The sequence below is a fragment of the Megalops cyprinoides genome, chromosome 25 (assembly GCF_013368585.1).
Source record: "Megalops cyprinoides isolate fMegCyp1 chromosome 25, fMegCyp1.pri, whole genome shotgun sequence".
Lineage (NCBI taxonomy): Eukaryota > Metazoa > Chordata > Actinopteri > Elopiformes > Megalopidae > Megalops > Megalops cyprinoides.
Genome location: NC_050607.1, coordinates 19,309,309 through 19,321,335, shown reverse-complemented (window position 1 = coordinate 19,321,335; position 12,027 = coordinate 19,309,309).

Below are 12,027 nucleotides of genomic sequence, written 5' to 3'. Positions count from 1 at the left end.
TATAACCTTTGATTGCATATTTTTATCCACTGCTTGATTTGAAACTGAATGGGTAATTGTCTTGTATAGTCCAGACTACAGCTGGAATGGACTGGAATGACTAAACGCAGGATGCTAACTTTCACTGACAAGCGACTTGCTGGACTATTCAGCATGACAGTGCATGAAATATTGTGTAAGTATCTTCCTCTCTCATAAAAATACTTTACCCATACCTGTACAACTTAACAAGCAGCCCCCCTCCTTCAAACAAAGAGACATGTAACTCTTTAACTTGTTCATAGTGGGAAAAAAATGAAATACTGGTTTTATTCTAGGTCGTTTTATGTGCATGTTTACACAAGCAGTGTGCAAAGACATGCTGTGTGTGAGTTTGATCGTCTGGCTTGGAGGCTGTCGCTCGACTCAGCTGTGGAGAGGGAGAGAACTGCTGAATCAGCTCCTGGGCTTGATGGCTGCTCTCAAGGGGGCTGTATATTTTTCATGTCCTAGGCTGCCTCCCACAGTACCTCATCCCAACTTTCTTTTTTTTTTTTTAAATTTTATTCTGCCGAGCTGGGCTCCTTCCTCTGACAATCACTAAAGCCTTTTTTTCCTCTTTTTTTTTTTTTTGACCGGAACTACTTTCCCCTTCATGCCAGTGCTGTGAGGTGTAAAATCCTGGAATTGGGTCGGATGTGGTTTCAGGAGCCTTGGGTTGCATTCCTTTATGGCAAAAAAAAGAGACGTTTATCCGTCACTCTCAGACTGCACCGTAAGGTCGGCCTTGGGTGCTAACAGTGTGCTACACGGGTAACGGGTCATACCCCAGCAAACAGATGCTAACCTTCAGGTCTCTTATTGGCAGTGCTACGATATTCAACGAGAATGCAAAACCCTTCTGGTGCATGACCTCTAGTGACCTATGCTTGCTTTGCATCTCCCCCCAACTTGGGAAAAAAAGCTTAACAAGGGTTTTATTGAATTATTACTCTTTGTTTAGTCTATTGGATTGAGATAAAAGCACAAAGCAATCATTTAAGCCCAAACAAAGCCCTGGGTAGCCTCTGGTTTTTCTTTTTCTGACGCTTGAGGATTCCTGGCCTATGCCAAGGCCTGGAGGTCCATTACACCCATCATAGATGGTTCTGACTGACTGCCTGTATAATTCAACTGCTGCCCCTAGTTCTGCAACCCTAAATTCCCCAAATTGATTTGAGACTCTGAGTCTGAGTCTCTGAGTCCTCTCTTTAACTTGGCAATGCAGCTACTCCATTCTTTACGCCTCCTAGTCTTCTTATTTATTTTTTTTCTAATGATCTCTTGTTCCGATATTTCCATCCCCTGTCCACCTCACTGGCCATTGAATGGAACTTAGAGAATTATCTTTAGTCTGATTTCTTTCCAGGAGTCTCTCGACTGCCTTTTCCCAGGGTAGGGGAATCATTTTTTCCCCCAATTAGCCTGGGTTTTCTGAGTTTTTGATTCCGTCTGGAAAATGTACTGTACAGCAACAGTCTTGATTGTAAAAATGTGCTAAAACAAATAAAACAAATGTTCTCTTAGTGGTATTTTATACATTAACTTCAATTCTCATTTTCTCCTTAGCGAATAATCTGCTGGCATCACGTAGCATCCATCTGTCTGTCTGTCTGCTGACAGTCTCAGATGCAGTCTAGTTTAAATTGTTGTTGTGAATTACATTTTAATAGATACTCCCTTATTGAGCTCTCCCGCTTGTTGGACCGGCTGCCAAATGCGTGCTAGGCTGGAACGTGCTTGAGTGACTCTCCCCTGCAGACATTCAAGGAATGCCTCCTAGCTATCGTCAGCTGAGCCTGGGGAATAGCACATCCAGTGTGTACAGCTACACCGCCTGGAGGAAGTGCTGATTACCGGAACTGACGGATATGCGTCTTGCTAGTGTTGACTCTGCGTCTCAAGGGATCATCTCAAAATAAGCGATCAACAATTTTTACGCCATCGCAACGGACGTCCGCTCTGTTGTGTTCAGTTTTCACCATTTTTTCATGAAAAACAGCAGTATAATAAATCTATCTGGGCACTGTGTCAGATTAATAAAATCGACGTCCAAAACGAGCCACGGGGAGCTGTAACATTAGCTTGCTTGAGCACAGACTGCTGGTTCTCGCTGTTTCAGAACTCTCTATGGTGATGATGGCGGCTTTAAGTGTACCTTGCATTACTGAAAAAAATGAACCAATGGGGTGAGTTCTGAGAGCATGACCCTTTTTCCTGGTTTTTGCACTGGTACCGCCGGGCTCACCGTTTGGGCATTCAGCGCGTGAGGTCCCCACGTGCCGCCACCTTGTGACTCACGGGATTGTCCTGGGAGTGCTGCCGTAATCACCCTGGGGCAACGTCACCAGGACGTCACCGAGGGCCACCCCCACTTGGCCCTTAATTGAAACGGAGCTTCACCCTCTTCCAAAGGGACCTCATTTGTTAAGCACACAGCTCACTTTCCCAGGCTGTGGTCCCCATACCATGAGGCCAAAGAAAACAAACTCCCTTAAGCCATCACTGTTATTGTGTTCCTTTACTGATAAAGTGTGACTTTGATTACTTTTTGGCGGATTATGATTGCTGACATAATTTTGATTCGTCCTGTAACTTCCGTCTGGCCAGAATGGAGCAACATCTAGAATGCCACAATGCCGTGCACATGACCCACATGACAGTATGTGCATTTATGTACTCAGAATTCCCTGTTTACGCACTTGACTGCATCTGAAACACACTGTTTAATTTAGAATATAGTTGGAAGTGTGTGTGACAGATACTGTTAAAAATAGGGGTGCAGTGGTAAGGAGCTGGCCTCGTTACTGGAAGGTTAAACGTTCAATTCCTTGTTTGGGCCCTGCTGTTGTACCCTTGGGCAAGATACCTAACCCACAATTGACTCTGTAAATATCCAGCCGCGTAAATCCATAAAATTGTGTGTAAGCCACTCTGGATAAGAGCATCTGCTAAATAACAATAATGCAATGCAATGTAATGCAAGTCATTGTCTCCAGGTTTTTGAAATGGAGTCGCAATGCAATCCAATGCGGTGTGTAGGAAAGAAGTGTGTAGTGGTGCCTGGAAGCGAAAAACTGAATGAATGAATGTAAAAATCATGATCGTTTTCCTGATGCAGGCCAGCCGATCGGCTTTTCCGTCACGCGGGCCTTCGTCAGAGCAGGTGTGCAAACCCTGCCGTCCCAGCTAAGAATAGAAACTGACAGAGCACGAGGCCGCCGGCCACACCTGGGTACGGCACAGCTGTGATCTGGCACAACCGTGTCTCCGGGATGCAAACGAGGGCAGAGGGACAGCTCTTTTATCACTCTGCCTTTAACACTGTGTCTCATTCCACCGATCGACACCAGGCACCCCTCTCAGCCTCTTTCTTAAGAAAATTTCCCAGGAAATTCTTAAGAATGTAGCAGGCAGATTTTCTTTGTGTGCGTCTTCCCATTTCTGGAAAGGAAAACTATCTTAGAAAATGTGGTTTGGAAATTCGATTAATCACGCACGTCCTTGTTTTTGTAATAACTCGGAAGCCTGGCCGCAAACAGCTCTGCAGTCCTTCCATGTTGAGAAAGTTCCAGAAGGGGACACAAGCTTCCATGCTGTCTGAGTTGCTGGATGTTCTGTCTGTGACCGCACCCCTCATTGCCGTTCGTTATGTCGTGGCAAATCAGAACACTTTCAGCTACAGTGAAACAGTGGCAGAATTTACAATTTTCAATTACACAGGAGGTAAAGAGGCCTGTGATCATGCCTAGGAGCATTCAGGACCATTGTTTTTCGGTCATCGAGGACAATAAAATCATCAAGCATTGCGTGATTCGAGTATTAGCTATATGTCTTACAAGGGTGGTCAACATAATTTTTCATTATTCATTATTCATTCTTTCTTTTTTCATTTCAAATTTTTTAATTTGGTACATCCTGATGAGGACGTGTCTGCTCTCAGGACACGTCGGAAGATTGATTATGCTGTAATGACATCAGTGGACCCTCCTGTATGAGCATGAGGCTAAGGTTTCCCTCCTTCCTGCTTCTCCAGACAGTTATCATTATGACATCATGTGGCACTCTCCCCCACCCCGCTCTGAGGTCATCGGGCACCTCTGTGCAGCGCCTTCAGACGGAATGGAAGGCTACCCAGCATCCCTGACCCAGCCAGGCGCCCCACGGAGCCGTGTTTTCACTGTCCACGGCTGAATTCCATCCGTGTATTTTGATTGCCGGCGTTCCCGGAACGCGTTCTTGTTAACCAGGCGGTAGGTGATGCTCGCCCCTTGTTGCCACGGAGGCAGACATCTTTGTTTGGGAGGCGGAGGCGGGGTGATGACGTCTGTGTCCGTTTCCGCTCCGGTCCCAGACACGTTTTCTTTGGGTCCCGGCGGCGATCCGCTCCGTGCGTAAGCGGGAATGCCCTCGCCCGGGCGGGCAGACGCCGTTCGGGAATTTGACAAAAGAGTGAATTACCATCCAGGTCTAAAGCAGCACTGAGCCAGTCATGCCTCTGAGCAGCATAATGCAGTAGCACTGCTTTTAATTCATAATGAACTCACCCCCAGGACATTGTACCTACCAGTTTTTATGGCCATTAATGACTACCCTGGTAGCTAGGGCTGCGCTCCCCGACTTTAGCCTTGGGGATAAGAAGCCACATCTTAGACAACAGGCATGCTTAAAAGCATAATGTGCACTACATTTAATGTGTTAGTAAGAACAACTCATATGTGGAATATATGAATCACTACAAAAGTGTTCATTTTATTTATACTACCAATATGTATTGTGGATATGGATAATATGGATAAGAAAGTATACTAAATGACAGACTGTAAATGTAACGTGTATGTATTTACAAACAGTACCAGTCAAAAGTTTGGACACACCTGATTAAGATAATGGGAAACATGCACCAGTCATTCTCCTGATCTCATGCAAAGCATTACGGTTTACGGTAATAAATACAGTATAAAATAAATGCATATCTTTACTGCCATTGTGACACACACTTAACCGGAGTATGTTTGTTACAAGACCAGAGGGACCAATTGCACATCATAATAACGTCTGCGGTTATTCGTCATGAAATTATAGAGTCGACTGTACACCTAATTGAAAGTTATCATCTGAAATATCTATATAGATAAAGATAGATTATGCTGACATACAGTATGTATAGAATATACTACACATACAGTACCATTCAAAAGTTTGGACAAACTTGATTAAGATAATGGGAATAAGATTTTGATTGGTTTATAACACTTTTTTGGTCACTGAATAAATTCATTTGTGTTATTTCATAGTTTTGACATCTTCACTATTAGTCCAAAATGTGGAAAATAGTAAAAAAAAAAAATAAAGAAAGGACAGTGTGTCCAAACTTATGACTGTAACTGTTTATGTTATCATATCAAAGCAAGATGGTGGACACTTAAGCTTCTGGATAAATATTCCTTTATCAAATCCCTGCACATGGCGGGGAAAGCCATTCAGTTTTTCAGCAGGACGTGCCTGAGCAGTTATCTCCCTGCGTCACAATTCCTCCTTAAGAGTGCAAGTCACTATCACAACAGACTGAAAAGGAAAGCATGAAAACAGAAGTCGCATTCACGTGTTTGGTGACATTGGCATCGGTGTGAAGTGGCTGCGTATGTTTGGAAGCGAGTTTGGGAAGCGTGCAGCCGGATCGAGCGGTAATGTTAAAACGATCTGGTCGGAGAGCGTTTCCATCCTCGCCTGCTTCGTGCGCTGTTTGGCAGCGACAGATGCGCTGTTGCAACACCGGGCGACGTGAAAGAGCAGCGCTACTCGCGGCTCCGGTCCAGGGGCCGAAGGTCTCTCAGAGCTTCCTGAGCTTCCTCGCTGAGAACCGGTAGCTCGGGGACAGTGACACGCTTGGCAGAGCCAGTTGTTGACACAGGAAGTACAGGCTCTCTTTTTTTACGCGAATCGGGACGTTGCGTGATTTAGGTCACGGGTCGCTTCAAAAAAAAAAAAATGCCTCTCTCAGCCTGCTCCCCGTGACAAAGCTTTCCTCATTAATCTTTTGCGTCAAAGAGAAGGCTATAACGGGATTTAGTGTGTGTGCTCTGTTGCTCAGACATTACTAATGTATTTTGATGTTCCAAACAGTAACATTCACTGCTCTATTTTGCTGAATCGCATGTAAAAATCACATTTCAGTGACTAAGCGAAACAAAGCCTCGTGCCCTCGCCCTGATGAGTTCTTGGGATTGCCTAACTTGGCATTGACAAACTTTGGTACCTGAAGGAAATTGTTGGATAACTGCTCATTGTTAATGAATACTGGATGTGTGTTTTGGTCTACTTTTCACTTGACATAGTATTTTGCTATTCAGAGCAAGTAATACAAAATTATATATCCAATTACAAGTATTCACACATGAATGTTGGGGAATGATATAGCCTCAATAAAATCAAGAGTCCAATACCTAAATATGCTTGATTGTAGGTGAAAGGCTCCCAGTAAGTTAAGTGCAAATGTAAGAACACTGATTATATCATAAATGTGAATATAGTCAGGCAATTGTCATACTAACTTAAAAAAGTAAATAACTCAGGGAAGAAAGCTATTATCGATGTTATTGCTCTCATAGTAAGGATAAAAAACCTTCATGTATGTAAATATGGCTATTGTAAGGGGAGTGATTAAAAAGGGTATGTTATTTCAGTTTTTCCTGAAAAGGACATTCACATTACCCAGATTGCCCCACTGTTATGGGGCTTTTTTCCCATTGCCTTGTTCTGTGTTGGTCACTCCCACAAATCTCATTGGCTGAAAAAAGCCACACGTTAGCGGCTTCCACTCTGCAAAATCAGCATTGTCCGCACTAAGGTGGAAACTTTCAGCAAAACATGTGTGAAATAAAGTTGAAAGCAAAAGTCCAAAACAAACAAAATAAAACCCTCCTCATCCTCTGACAAAAACCTGACAAAATCCTCTGACAAAAACCTTCAGAATGCGCCCGTCTGAGCCTGACCGAGGTGCTGTGGTTTTATAGGTGAGACAGTACTTTTCTTGTGGGCAATTAAGTGCAGCGTTGGTCTCATTTCCACCCCATGCGCTTTTACAAGCAGGTCCCCGTCATGATCCAGCGTGGGACGACGTTTCCACTTGGCAAATTATGGCAGGTTAATTGGAATTTTTCTCAGCGCCGGGTCGGCCGCTCCTGATTGGATAGCCAGGGCACATCCATACTCATCGACCAAATGGACGTCATTAAGCCTGGCGAGGTAGAACCTGTATATTGTATTAGTTTGATGATATTCAATATCAATATCTACATATGTAGGCTCCAATCCTCTGAAGTGTTTAAAGTTTTCTTCACTCATGCAAAATTCTATTAGCTTATCATTTAAAAAATGTCATACATGGGGCTCCTGAGGTCTTCAGTGGCACTCAATCACTGGACAATGACTGGGACCCCGTAGACATTATTGTCATTCAGCAGACTCTCCTATCCAGAGTGACTAACACATGTTAATTTAATTTTTTAAAACACATTATCCATTTACACAGCTGGATATTTACTGAGGCAATTGTAGGTTAAGAAACCGTGACTAAGGGTACAACGACAGTGCCCCAGCAGGGAACCGAACTGGGAACCTTTTGTTTGTAAGCCCTGCTCTTTACCACTATGCCACACAACAACCCACAAAAGTTTTCATTTGTGTTTTTAAGATTTGATAGGTAAATGTGGACCAGCTAAAATGGTTTCATGCCAAGTTAAGAAAGCACAAGAGCCATTTGTGAAACTCCATCCTGAGCTGGCAATTGGCAAATTGTTGTGTAGAGTTTATTGTAGAGGTGCTGACGGGAACTGAAGTCCAAAGGGAGTTTACATTACATTACTTTATGTCACTCAGCAGACACTCTTATCCAGAGCAACTTCCAAATAATTGCATCACAGTGCTAAGAGTAGTTATTGAGACGTACTACAAGAGCTCAGTAAGATCTTGAGTTAAATGCTAGACTAGTGTAGAAAGGTTTTTTTTTAAATAGAAAATGAGGATAGATAGGATAGAGAGGAAGATAGACTAGAGATAAAAATAAGTTAACCCTTGCTCCCCTCGTCTATCCTTGGACCTCACCTCCCATGAGCATGGTTGTGACATGCCATTCTGCCTGTTGAACTCAAAACCTTGGTCTCAGGATTGAAAGCTCTAGAACATGGGGGAACATGGTAATTGGGGTCCTGGAAGCAAGTCTTCACACAAAGAACGCATTAGCAGCTTTGCTAATTGATGACGGCTCTCCAGGTCCTTCATTGTTGAATCAGGGAATGATGGGAAGCGGTTGACTGCCGATCTGACTAACCTCTTTCAAGCCATTTCAGAGGACAACCTAGGCCTCGGCTTACAGTAATTCAGTTTGACAGTTGTGAAAAAGTGCACTGTTTGAGATGCCATCATGTATAAAGTTATGCCGCGGTGACACTCGGGTTATGTGAGCGGAAAAGCTGAATCAGCGAATAATTTCGGTCGGCCCGCCAGTTGCGTGAAGCGTCCGCATTGTGTCTCAGAATGGGTCCAGTGTGTTGGCCTCTGACGCTGGCCAGCACCTCTCCGCTGCTCGTCACTTACAGTAAAGTCGGCTAAAACGTCTTCCAGTAAGTCAATAGCACATGAAATCTGGCTTGTTATTCCTTTCTGCGGAGTTAAGCCGTGTTTCCTCTTTTTTTTTTTAAACTTATTTTCCACTTTCATTAAAATGCATAACCGGGTGATGTCATCGTGAGAGTGCAGTTTCACGTCTATGAATGGGGTTTAAGCAGTGAAACACACATTTCTGATAGATCTGATGGTACAATGTTATTTTGATTGTAAAATAACTGCATGAGTACATTTACATTACATTTACATTTATTTATTTGACAGACACTTTTTATCCAAAACGACAACACAGTACAACACAGGCAAAAACCCATATAAGGAGTCAAGGTAATAGGTGTTATAATTATGAACATCTTATTTAAGCTAAATGAAGAGAAACATGCACTGCACTATGAAGTATTGAACAGAATTTTACGATTTTCCTGGTATCTTTGGAAAATTCTCTTTTTTTGGCTTCTGGGAAAACAATTTTGTGAACAGCTGCGTGTCTCAAATGGTCGGTACGTTTTTACTCAGTAAATCAAAATTGTTCCTTTAGAATGTTCTCACTTTAACTTGTGGAATAAAGCTATTGAATTCTGACGCTAAGCTAATTGAGTGAGTGAGCTCCTTTATCATACAAGAAATGCTCAGCTAGACTGATAAGTTTCCAAATAAGAAGAAAAACCAAAGGAACTGAAATCTGATATTTGAGAAAATCTTCTCAGTGGAGTTCTTCATCAGCTTCATCATTTGCATATATAAGAACTGCCCCATTAATGTGTGGGTAAAGCTGGGGATACACTGTAGCACCATTAAAAACTCCCATAAGCCTACATCCTACTGTCATGATGTTAAGTACACTCTGTGACACAGGCACCTACATTGCACAATTTCACTGCTTCTGGTTGCTTCGACACAGCTTCTTTCCTGCAGTGGCATTTTTTGCCCTGTCACAAGTTACTGCTGCAAGAATTGTGCAAGAGACAGTGGTAGTCCTGTCATAACTCCACCAGTGTCTCTTCCCTCTCCTGGGTCCAGTAGCTGCAGTAGCTACCATCCTCTTCATCATTGGTTGTCTGGATCGGTATGCTAAAGGTCTGTTGCATATAGTGACAGTTGTTGTTTGGAAATTTGCGCTGTGTGAGTGACATCAAAACACTCTGACCCTGAGGACTGATCCTCTGCATGACAGAAAGATTTTGCTACTTACAATCTTGACAGTTGGAGATGACTGAATCACGAATTGTAGCAAAATTGTTCTAAAATAAAGCGGTGTATTTCTGGCCTAAAATGAAACAAAATGTTAGGGTTAGGGTTAGGGTCAAAAATGTGGAGTTCTGGAAAAGGGGGCAGTGTGGTGTAGTGGCAATGAGCAGGTCTCGTAACTGATAGGTTGATGGTTCGATTCCCCCTGGTGCACTGCTGTGTACCCCTGAGCAAGGTACTTAACCTAGGATTGCCTCAGTAAATAGCCAGCTGTGTAAATGGATAACATGTAAAATTTTACCCTATGTAAGTCGCTCTGGATAAGAGTGTCTGCTAAATGACAGTGTAATATTTCAAAGCAAAACATAAGGTGTCAATTTGTTCGGCCACCCACACCGAGGTGGGAATCTGGCAAGAGGAACTTGTGCGGAGGGCAACAGAGGTGAAGCATATCTGCAGACATTAGTACAACGTTTCCACTGCGCGATCAGAGAGCCTGTCATCGCTTGAAAAGTTTTGGCTCAGAGTCTTCTGCTTGTCTACCTGACTGCCAAGATGTTCCTCCTGCTCCTGCTCCTGCGCCCGCGCTTCAAAGGTCCCGGAGCTGGGAGGGGCGTGGAGGGGCCCGGATGGACAGGGGCGATCTGGGGGCAGACAAGCGAGGGGATCGTAGGTCACCAGTCTCGTCTTGGCCTCCTGACTCAGCGGATTTAGGTTTGAGTCTGATTGGCTTGCCTGCTGTAATGGAGAGCGTCACTTTTTTAATAAGCCTTAAAGGCACTGTCTGTCAGGCTCCATCTGGAAGTTGTTTAAAGGGTAAACAATGGAATGGGTGGAAGGTGGATACCAGTAGATTTCCACCACACTAAAGCCCCACTATGGGAGAGAACTATTTCCTCTGTGCTGCTGTCTCTTAATACTGCTTAGTATTAATGGGAAACAGATTCATTCTTGAGCAATTCAAATTCCTTCCCCCATACATCTGAAATAACAAATTTAATATATATAAAGCATATATATGACTATATACTGGGAAGAGCATGCTGGGATTTTCAGAGGAGCATGCAATCCAATGCTGACTTCAAATCTAAGACAACAGACGTGTGTGTGTTTGCGTGCATATGTGTGAGAGAATGTGTTCATGTTTGCATGCGTGTGCATGTGTGTGTGTGAGTGTATGTGTCATTGTACAGTAGCGACTGTCCATGAACTTGCAAAATTTATAATACATCTAGATATGATATTATCTGCTTTTCATATATTGGCTTCTGTTTTGTGTTAGAAAAGTATATTGAACTTAATCCTCCACCTCATGTTTAGCAGAATTACTGTGGTGCTGGTTTTTGGTACGTGCAGGTATGAACTTACATTTCATCCACGATGTAACGTAAGGCATGTGGAGCGAGTTTGTTTTCAGCGCCCTCTAGGGGAATCCAGCGCCAGAGCACTCACACGAGCGCGGGGGGGGTGGGGAGGGGGTTCTGCAGGGCCGCGTGAAGTAAGCGCTGAGTCGATGGCGCACGTGACAGACCGGTCCCGATGCGTCAGACCTGCTTAACAGGAAACTGATCCGGAGTCAGCACGCGCCCGGCCCGGCTCATTCGGCAGCCCTGCTGAAGGATGGAATCCAGGAGCTCTGGTGCAGTGATGATGTAGTGCAGCTCATGCGTCAGACCCTCCCTGGATTAGCGGAGGAGGGGGGTTGGGAGGGGGGAGTGGAGGCGGGGCCAGAGCTGCCTATGAGCTGCATGTTGTGATTGTGCATACTGTATGCATTGTAATGCAGGCGTCAATCCACTGATATACCAGTCAAATGAAATCATGCGTTTGGTCATGTCTGGATCCTGTGTTTATCCCTGCGGAGCTGCTCCCTCGTATCGTTCCAGACGTCAGCCGTCCTGGCGGTTTCTTTGCCATAGTTACCGGCACAAACACGGCGAGTGGAAAGCGCCAAATGCCGGCGGGAACCATTGTGGTGAAGTTATGGTGCGGTCAAGGCGTGAGCGGAGCTTGGAGAGCCCTACTGAGGCGCGCGTGTGGTCGCTCCGTCAGGCCTGACCGGCGCTCAAAATCCCGCGCTTCCTGTAGCGATCCTCCTGGGGGGGTTCAGTGAGTCAGAGATATGCACAGAATGTCACTCGTTTGGTCGTGTCTGAATCATTCTGGCTCTCCGCGTGCGTCGCACCAGCCTGA